The sequence below is a fragment of the Coffea arabica genome, chromosome 5e, assembly GCF_036785885.1.
Source record: "Coffea arabica cultivar ET-39 chromosome 5e, Coffea Arabica ET-39 HiFi, whole genome shotgun sequence".
NCBI classification, from domain to species: domain Eukaryota; kingdom Viridiplantae; phylum Streptophyta; class Magnoliopsida; order Gentianales; family Rubiaceae; genus Coffea; species Coffea arabica.
In genome coordinates, this window is record NC_092318.1 from 11126388 (window position 1) to 11136248 (window position 9861).

Sequence of the window (9861 nt, forward strand, 5' to 3'; positions counted from 1 at the left end):
TTGCACTAGTATTTATTTGGCAAGGCGTACGACGTGTAGTCGAGCCTCACATGTGCATTCTGTTTACTCGATTCTGGAAGTAAAACCTTCAATTGGTTTATTTTGGTTATTTTAGGGTTTCTTGGCGATTAAGGCCAATCTGAAGTGAAAACTTTTGAAGTTGAGCCGGTGAGTGTACCACTCCCCTCCATTGCTGTTTAACTTGATTTCTGCTCTGCAATTTGTTTAATTTGTTTGAGACGAGGGTGTACTTTATCACACTCGTTCTCTTGTCTGTCCATATGCCAATTTTGAGTGCCTATCTGAATCTGCCGTCTGAATCTGCTATCTGAATCTGCTATTCTGTATCTGTATCTGAATCTGTTATCTGTGTCTGCATCTGTTCGGATTTCTATGACCTATGAGCTCAATCCTGTGGCTAAGTTATTCGAGTCGGGCCGGCAAGGGCTTGGACGATTAGATAACGAACCACGGTAGTCTGTTCGGGGATTTTGGGTATTGAGACCCTTGATTCCGGTATACTCGAGTATTACCATTTTGTTCGTTTGAGGTGAGCGGGCCCGGTAAAGGGGTGTTTGGTGGACGGAATTCGGTGATAAGAGGGGTCTACGGACGCATTGGTTCTATATACGTTGACGGAGAGTCAACCGGTTTGGATCAAGTATTGCGCTGGAAATTTGGCTCCTGAGAGCCACCCGTATCCTTCTGATTTGAATCATTGGTTCCTTTGCTTTACATCTGACATGTGTATCTGATTTGTTAAATGTGAAATGCCATGATTTTAATGCTATCTGTTTGGTACCTCATTGAGCGCAAGCTCACCCCTTTCCGTTCCTTTTGTTTTCCTTACAGGAAAATAAACCCTTTTGGTCTGGATTTGACAAATGGCTGCCAAATTGAGCTAGTTGAACATATCTTTTGTATAGCTCATGTATTAAAACCCTAAGTGTACTTTTGGGGCGTTTCTCTTTTGATTTGGCAAACCGTGTATATGTAATATCTTTTGAAAGCTTTTGTATGTTATTTTGATTTGTAAACGCTAAAGATCAGATGTAAATGTTTGTTAGCTATTTCGGTTGGGTTCTGACGGGTCGGTTACTATTCATGGCCGGCTCCGGATGTCATCTCATTTTATCTTGGGTTGTTTTACTATTTTGATTTGTTTACGCGAGTTTGTAAGTTCCGGATTGAAGCGGATAGCTCTAATCTGATCCGTAGTCCTGGCGAGAGCTGGGCAGGCAGTCCGCTAACCCCTTTGGTTCGCCTTAGGGGAAAGTGGGGCTGTTACAAGTGGTATCAGAGCCACTTCGCGTGGTCTCTGCGCGGAGTGAGACTGGGCCAAGTGGTGTTGTGGTCCTAATTTCATGAATATGTCTAAGTGCTCGTTTGTGCGTAAGTTATGAACCGGGCATGTGATAAGTGTACGAATCATTATCATGGGACTTGAGGAAGCTAGGTATGTATGTCGGGTAGGAATCCTTAATAAAGATGGTTTACTCTTGGGACCGGCCGGCTCGAGTTGTGAATTATTTTAGATGGGATTCTTGCGCCCGGATACGAAAGATATGAGGGCCTAGGTTAGAAAGGATTTGGTGAACTAGAAAGGCCATTTCTCGGTGGATCGTTTATGTTTGTACTTGACTTAACTGGCTGTATATATGATAAGGAATTTCGAGGACGAAATTCTTTTAAGGGGGAGAGAGTGTGAGAACCCGTAATTTTTTTCATTTGTTAGGTTTTATAATCTTTCTAGGCTTTCTTGTTTTCAATGGCTTGTTTTCTACACTTTCTGTATCCGGAAAATTTTCTAGATTATTTTTACGAGTAAATATAGTTTTTAGATGACTTTTCTAGTATCGAATAGATTTTGAGAAATTAAGAATATATATTGGATGTGGGACCCACTAGTGCGAAAAGTTCGGAAAAATTCGGCCAATAAGGTTAAGTTTCGGATACTGTGAAAAATTTATCGGGTGTTAAGAGATAAGTAGAGAGTGAGATTTGATTGATGAGAGAGAGAAAAGAAAGGATAGGAATGCATTTATGATAGTGACAAGTGTCACAAGATCATTGGAGTTGACTTAAGAAATACTATTCACATTTTTGACTTTTTTGACCAAAGGATTATATATCTCAAAAAAATCACAAAATTCACCATTTTTCTTCTCATTGTGGCCGAACCTCTCACTTGCAAGAAGGAAGAAAATTCTTCAACATTTCAAGCTTCCAACTTGTCCAAATCCACCAAATCAAGTGTTTAACTTAGTTTTTACTCCATACAATCTTTCCTTCTAGTGATAGTAAGGGTATTAGTGAAGTTTGTTTGAAGCTCTAAGGTGGCCAACACCTCTCTACATCTCTTGATACTTGGTAAGTGATGCTTGAACCTCTACTACACCTAATGATGGTTATAGTATGCTTAGAAGTGGCTTGAGTGTTGGAATATATGATTTATTTCTTGGTTTGGCTTGATTTAGTGAAGTTTTCCATTTTATGATGAATTTTCTGGTTTCATATGATTTTGATGTTGTGGACTAGTATGATGGTTGGTAATAAGGGGCTTTGGCTCTAGTAGGTGTGAATTGTGGTTAAATGCAACCAATTTTGGATTTGAAGTGAATTGTGAAAAGTTAGGGTTCATGAACCCCTATTCTGTCCGAAATTTTAGGTCATAGCTAGCGGCCGAATTGGACTTTGCTCAAAACATGAAAGTTGTAGGTATTGGTGAGTATGAAGTGCCTACAAAATTTCAGGGCATTTGGAGTAGTATAGAGAGAGTTATGCCGTTTTTACTGTTGCTGTTTTTGGTGAACAGAATGTCCGAACTGCGATAGGAATTGTCTGTTTTGACTGGATTTGGTTTGGATTTTGAAGTTGGTGTCTTCTGATGAAATGTTACTGGATGTCTTAGCTATCATATGCCTTTGGAATTTCGGCATTTGGACTTGTATAGACTGAGTTATAGTAATTACAGTTTTGTGTGATTTGCAAACCTGTTTTGGGAATTCTGGTATAGTATTTTGCATATTTGACCTAGTTGTGTTAGGAACTGGATTGAGTGACCTTCTACATTGTTGTAGCTCTGTTTCTTGGATTCGAAACGGTGGGTCTTACACCCCCATCCGATAATCGTAGTGAATTTGACGCCATTACCGCAAAATAAGGGCAAAACAGTTTTTCTATTTGGGGCCAAGACTAATGCTATTTCTAATTTCTGGTTTGCTATCATGCTTATTTATGCATATGAGACCCTATTGGGGTTGTGTTCAGCATTGTTTTATGACTCGTCGTCGAGTCTCTCTTAGGGCTTGCTTTCATTTTGGTTGTTTCCTAGCTAACTTTTGTACTTGTACCACTTTGAGCCCTGTACGGCTTTTGGGAAATGAGATGACCTTTGGTGTGAAATGTTGGGACTGATTTGAGGAAATAATGAAGCCTTAATGGCTGGAAAAGTAAGAATTTTAGGGACGGTGCTGCCCGATTTTCTAGGCCGTTTGGTTCCTTTAAGTAGATTAGCCTTTTGATGGAAATGAAAGGCTTTTGGGTTGTTTGCGCCTAAGTCTTCATGCTACCTTTTCGTTTCCAAGGGAATCGTGTTTTTGCATTCTTGCACTAGTATTTATTTGGCAAGGCGTACGACGTGTAGTCGAGCCTCACATGTGCATTCTGTTTACTCGATTCTGGAAGTAAAACCTTCAATTGGTTTATTTTGGTTATTTTAGGGTTTCTTGGCGATTAAGGCCAATCTGAAGTGAAAACTTTTGAAGTTGAGCCGGTGAGTGTACCACTCCCCTCCATTGCTGTTTAACTTGATTTCTGCTCTGCAATTTGTTTAATTTGTTTGAGACGAGGGTGTACTTTATCACACTCGTTCTCTTGTCTGTCCATATGCCAATTTTGAGTGCCTATCTGAATCTGCCGTCTGAATCTGCTATCTGAATCTGCTATTCTGTATCTGTATCTGAATCTGTTATCTGTGTCTGCATCTGTTCGGATTTCTATGACCTATGAGCTCAATCCTGTGGCTAAGTTATTCGAGTCGGGCCGGCAAGGGCTTGGACGATTAGATAACGAACCACGGTAGTCTGTTCGGGGATTTTGGGTATTGAGACCCTTGATTCCGGTATACTCGAGTATTACCATTTTGTTCGTTTGAGGTGAGCGGGCCCGGTAAAGGGGTGTTTGGTGGACGGAATTCGGTGATAAGAGGGGTCTACGGACGCATTGGTTCTATATACGTTGACGGAGAGTCAACCGGTTTGGATCAAGTATTGCGCTGGAAATTTGGCTCCTGAGAGCCACCCGTATCCTTCTGATTTGAATCATTGGTTCCTTTGCTTTACATCTGACATGTGTATCTGATTTGTTAAATGTGAAATGCCATGATTTTAATGCTATCTGTTTGGTACCTCATTGAGCGCAAGCTCACCCCTTTCCGTTCCTTTTGTTTTCCTTACAGGAAAATAAACCCTTTTGGTCTGGATTTGACAAATGGCTGCCAAATTGAGCTAGTTGAACATATCTTTTGTATAGCTCATGTATTAAAACCCTAAGTGTACTTTTGGGGCGTTTCTCTTTTGATTTGGCAAACCGTGTATATGTAATATCTTTTGAAAGCTTTTGTATGTTATTTTGATTTGTAAACGCTAAAGATCAGATGTAAATGTTTGTTAGCTATTTCGGTTGGGTTCTGACGGGTCGGTTACTATTCATGGCCGGCTCCGGATGTCATCTCATTTTATCTTGGGTTGTTTTACTATTTTGATTTGTTTACGCGAGTTTGTAAGTTCCGGATTGAAGCGGATAGCTCTAATCTGATCCGTAGTCCTGGCGAGAGCTGGGCAGGCAGTCCGCTAACCCCTTTGGTTCGCCTTAGGGGAAAGTGGGGCTGTTACAAGTGGTATCAGAGCCACTTCGCGTGGTCTCTGCGCGGAGTGAGACTGGGCCAAGTGGTGTTGTGGTCCTAATTTCATGAATATGTCTAAGTGCTCGTTTGTGCGTAAGTTATGAACCGGGCATGTGATAAGTGTACGAATCATTATCATGGGACTTGAGGAAGCTAGGTATGTATGTCGGGTAGGAATCCTTAATAAAGATGGTTTACTCTTGGGACCGGCCGGCTCGAGTTGTGAATTATTTTAGATGGGATTCTTGCGCCCGGATACGAAAGATATGAGGGCCTAGGTTAGAAAGGATTTGGTGAACTAGAAAGGCCATTTCTCGGTGGATCGTTTATGTTTGTACTTGACTTAACTGGCTGTATATATGATAAGGAATTTCGAGGACGAAATTCTTTTAAGGGGGAGAGAGTGTGAGAACCCGTAATTTTTTTCATTTGTTAGGTTTTATAATCTTTCTAGGCTTTCTTGTTTTCAATGGCTTGTTTTCTACACTTTCTGTATCCGGAAAATTTTCTAGATTATTTTTACGAGTAAATATAGTTTTTAGATGACTTTTCTAGTATCGAATAGATTTTGAGAAATTAAGAATATATATTGGATGTGGGACCCACTAGTGCGAAAAGTTCGGAAAAATTCGGCCAATAAGGTTAAGTTTCGGATACTGTGAAAAATTTATCGGGTGTTAAGAGATAAGTAGAGAGTGAGATTTGATTGATGAGAGAGAGAAAAGAAAGGATAGGAATGCATTTATGATAGTGACAAGTGTCACAAGATCATTGGAGTTGACTTAAGAAATACTATTCACATTTTTGACTTTTTTGACCAAAGGATTATATATCTCAAAAAAATCACAAAATTCACCATTTTTCTTCTCATTGTGGCCGAACCTCTCACTTGCAAGAAGGAAGAAAATTCTTCAACATTTCAAGCTTCCAACTTGTCCAAATCCACCAAATCAAGTGTTTAACTTAGTTTTTACTCCATACAATCTTTCCTTCTAGTGATAGTAAGGGTATTAGTGAAGTTTGTTTGAAGCTCTAAGGTGGCCAACACCTCTCTACATCTCTTGATACTTGGTAAGTGATGCTTGAACCTCTACTACACCTAATGATGGTTATAGTATGCTTAGAAGTGGCTTGAGTGTTGGAATATATGATTTATTTCTTGGTTTGGCTTGATTTAGTGAAGTTTTCCATTTTATGATGAATTTTCTGGTTTCATATGATTTTGATGTTGTGGACTAGTATGATGGTTGGTAATAAGGGGCTTTGGCTCTAGTAGGTGTGAATTGTGGTTAAATGCAACCAATTTTGGATTTGAAGTGAATTGTGAAAAGTTAGGGTTCATGAACCCCTATTCTGTCCGAAATTTTAGGTCATAGCTAGCGGCCGAATTGGACTTTGCTCAAAACATGAAAGTTGTAGGTATTGGTGAGTATGAAGTGCCTACAAAATTTCAGGGCATTTGGAGTAGTATAGAGAGAGTTATGCCGTTTTTACTGTTGCTGTTTTTGGTGAACAGAATGTCCGAACTGCGATAGGAATTGTCTGTTTTGACTGGATTTGGTTTGGATTTTGAAGTTGGTGTCTTCTGATGAAATGTTACTGGATGTCTTAGCTATCATATGCCTTTGGAATTTCGGCATTTGGACTTGTATAGACTGAGTTATAGTAATTACAGTTTTGTGTGATTTGCAAACCTGTTTTGGGAATTCTGGTATAGTATTTTGCATATTTGACCTAGTTGTGTTAGGAACTGGATTGAGTGACCTTCTACATTGTTGTAGCTCTGTTTCTTGGATTCGAAACGGTGGGTCTTACACCCCCATCCGATAATCGTAGTGAATTTGACGCCATTACCGCAAAATAAGGGCAAAACAGTTTTTCTATTTGGGGCCAAGACTAATGCTATTTCTAATTTCTGGTTTGCTATCATGCTTATTTATGCATATGAGACCCTATTGGGGTTGTGTTCAGCATTGTTTTATGACTCGTCGTCGAGTCTCTCTTAGGGCTTGCTTTCATTTTGGTTGTTTCCTAGCTAACTTTTGTACTTGTACCACTTTGAGCCCTGTACGGCTTTTGGGAAATGAGATGACCTTTGGTGTGAAATGTTGGGACTGATTTGAGGAAATAATGAAGCCTTAATGGCTGGAAAAGTAAGAATTTTAGGGACGGTGCTGCCCGATTTTCTAGGCCGTTTGGTTCCTTTAAGTAGATTAGCCTTTTGATGGAAATGAAAGGCTTTTGGGTTGTTTGCGCCTAAGTCTTCATGCTACCTTTTCGTTTCCAAGGGAATCGTGTTTTTGCATTCTTGCACTAGTATTTATTTGGCAAGGCGTACGACGTGTAGTCGAGCCTCACATGTGCATTCTGTTTACTCGATTCTGGAAGTAAAACCTTCAATTGGTTTATTTTGGTTATTTTAGGGTTTCTTGGCGATTAAGGCCAATCTGAAGTGAAAACTTTTGAAGTTGAGCCGGTGAGTGTACCACTCCCCTCCATTGCTGTTTAACTTGATTTCTGCTCTGCAATTTGTTTAATTTGTTTGAGACGAGGGTGTACTTTATCACACTCGTTCTCTTGTCTGTCCATATGCCAATTTTGAGTGCCTATCTGAATCTGCCGTCTGAATCTGCTATCTGAATCTGCTATTCTGTATCTGTATCTGAATCTGTTATCTGTGTCTGCATCTGTTCGGATTTCTATGACCTATGAGCTCAATCCTGTGGCTAAGTTATTCGAGTCGGGCCGGCAAGGGCTTGGACGATTAGATAACGAACCACGGTAGTCTGTTCGGGGATTTTGGGTATTGAGACCCTTGATTCCGGTATACTCGAGTATTACCATTTTGTTCGTTTGAGGTGAGCGGGCCCGGTAAAGGGGTGTTTGGTGGACGGAATTCGGTGATAAGAGGGGTCTACGGACGCATTGGTTCTATATACGTTGACGGAGAGTCAACCGGTTTGGATCAAGTATTGCGCTGGAAATTTGGCTCCTGAGAGCCACCCGTATCCTTCTGATTTGAATCATTGGTTCCTTTGCTTTACATCTGACATGTGTATCTGATTTGTTAAATGTGAAATGCCATGATTTTAATGCTATCTGTTTGGTACCTCATTGAGCGCAAGCTCACCCCTTTCCGTTCCTTTTGTTTTCCTTACAGGAAAATAAACCCTTTTGGTCTGGATTTGACAAATGGCTGCCAAATTGAGCTAGTTGAACATATCTTTTGTATAGCTCATGTATTAAAACCCTAAGTGTACTTTTGGGGCGTTTCTCTTTTGATTTGGCAAACCGTGTATATGTAATATCTTTTGAAAGCTTTTGTATGTTATTTTGATTTGTAAACGCTAAAGATCAGATGTAAATGTTTGTTAGCTATTTCGGTTGGGTTCTGACGGGTCGGTTACTATTCATGGCCGGCTCCGGATGTCATCTCATTTTATCTTGGGTTGTTTTACTATTTTGATTTGTTTACGCGAGTTTGTAAGTTCCGGATTGAAGCGGATAGCTCTAATCTGATCCGTAGTCCTGGCGAGAGCTGGGCAGGCAGTCCGCTAACCCCTTTGGTTCGCCTTAGGGGAAAGTGGGGCTGTTACAAGTGGTATCAGAGCCACTTCGCGTGGTCTCTGCGCGGAGTGAGACTGGGCCAAGTGGTGTTGTGGTCCTAATTTCATGAATATGTCTAAGTGCTCGTTTGTGCGTAAGTTATGAACCGGGCATGTGATAAGTGTACGAATCATTATCATGGGACTTGAGGAAGCTAGGTATGTATGTCGGGTAGGAATCCTTAATAAAGATGGTTTACTCTTGGGACCGGCCGGCTCGAGTTGTGAATTATTTTAGATGGGATTCTTGCGCCCGGATACGAAAGATATGAGGGCCTAGGTTAGAAAGGATTTGGTGAACTAGAAAGGCCATTTCTCGGTGGATCGTTTATGTTTGTACTTGACTTAACTGGCTGTATATATGATAAGGAATTTCGAGGACGAAATTCTTTTAAGGGGGAGAGAGTGTGAGAACCCGTAATTTTTTTCATTTGTTAGGTTTTATAATCTTTCTAGGCTTTCTTGTTTTCAATGGCTTGTTTTCTACACTTTCTGTATCCGGAAAATTTTCTAGATTATTTTTACGAGTAAATATAGTTTTTAGATGACTTTTCTAGTATCGAATAGATTTTGAGAAATTAAGAATATATATTGGATGTGGGACCCACTAGTGCGAAAAGTTCGGAAAAATTCGGCCAATAAGGTTAAGTTTCGGATACTGTGAAAAATTTATCGGGTGTTAAGAGATAAGTAGAGAGTGAGATTTGATTGATGAGAGAGAGAAAAGAAAGGATAGGAATGCATTTATGATAGTGACAAGTGTCACAAGATCATTGGAGTTGACTTAAGAAATACTATTCACATTTTTGACTTTTTTGACCAAAGGATTATATATCTCAAAAAAATCACAAAATTCACCATTTTTCTTCTCATTGTGGCCGAACCTCTCACTTGCAAGAAGGAAGAAAATTCTTCAACATTTCAAGCTTCCAACTTGTCCAAATCCACCAAATCAAGTGTTTAACTTAGTTTTTACTCCATACAATCTTTCCTTCTAGTGATAGTAAGGGTATTAGTGAAGTTTGTTTGAAGCTCTAAGGTGGCCAACACCTCTCTACATCTCTTGATACTTGGTAAGTGATGCTTGAACCTCTACTACACCTAATGATGGTTATAGTATGCTTAGAAGTGGCTTGAGTGTTGGAATATATGATTTATTTCTTGGTTTGGCTTGATTTAGTGAAGTTTTCCATTTTATGATGAATTTTCTGGTTTCATATGATTTTGATGTTGTGGACTAGTATGATGGTTGGTAATAAGGGGCTTTGGCTCTAGTAGGTGTGAATTGTGGTTAAATGCAACCAATTTTGGATTTGAAGTGAATTGTGAAAAGTTAGGGTTCATGAACCC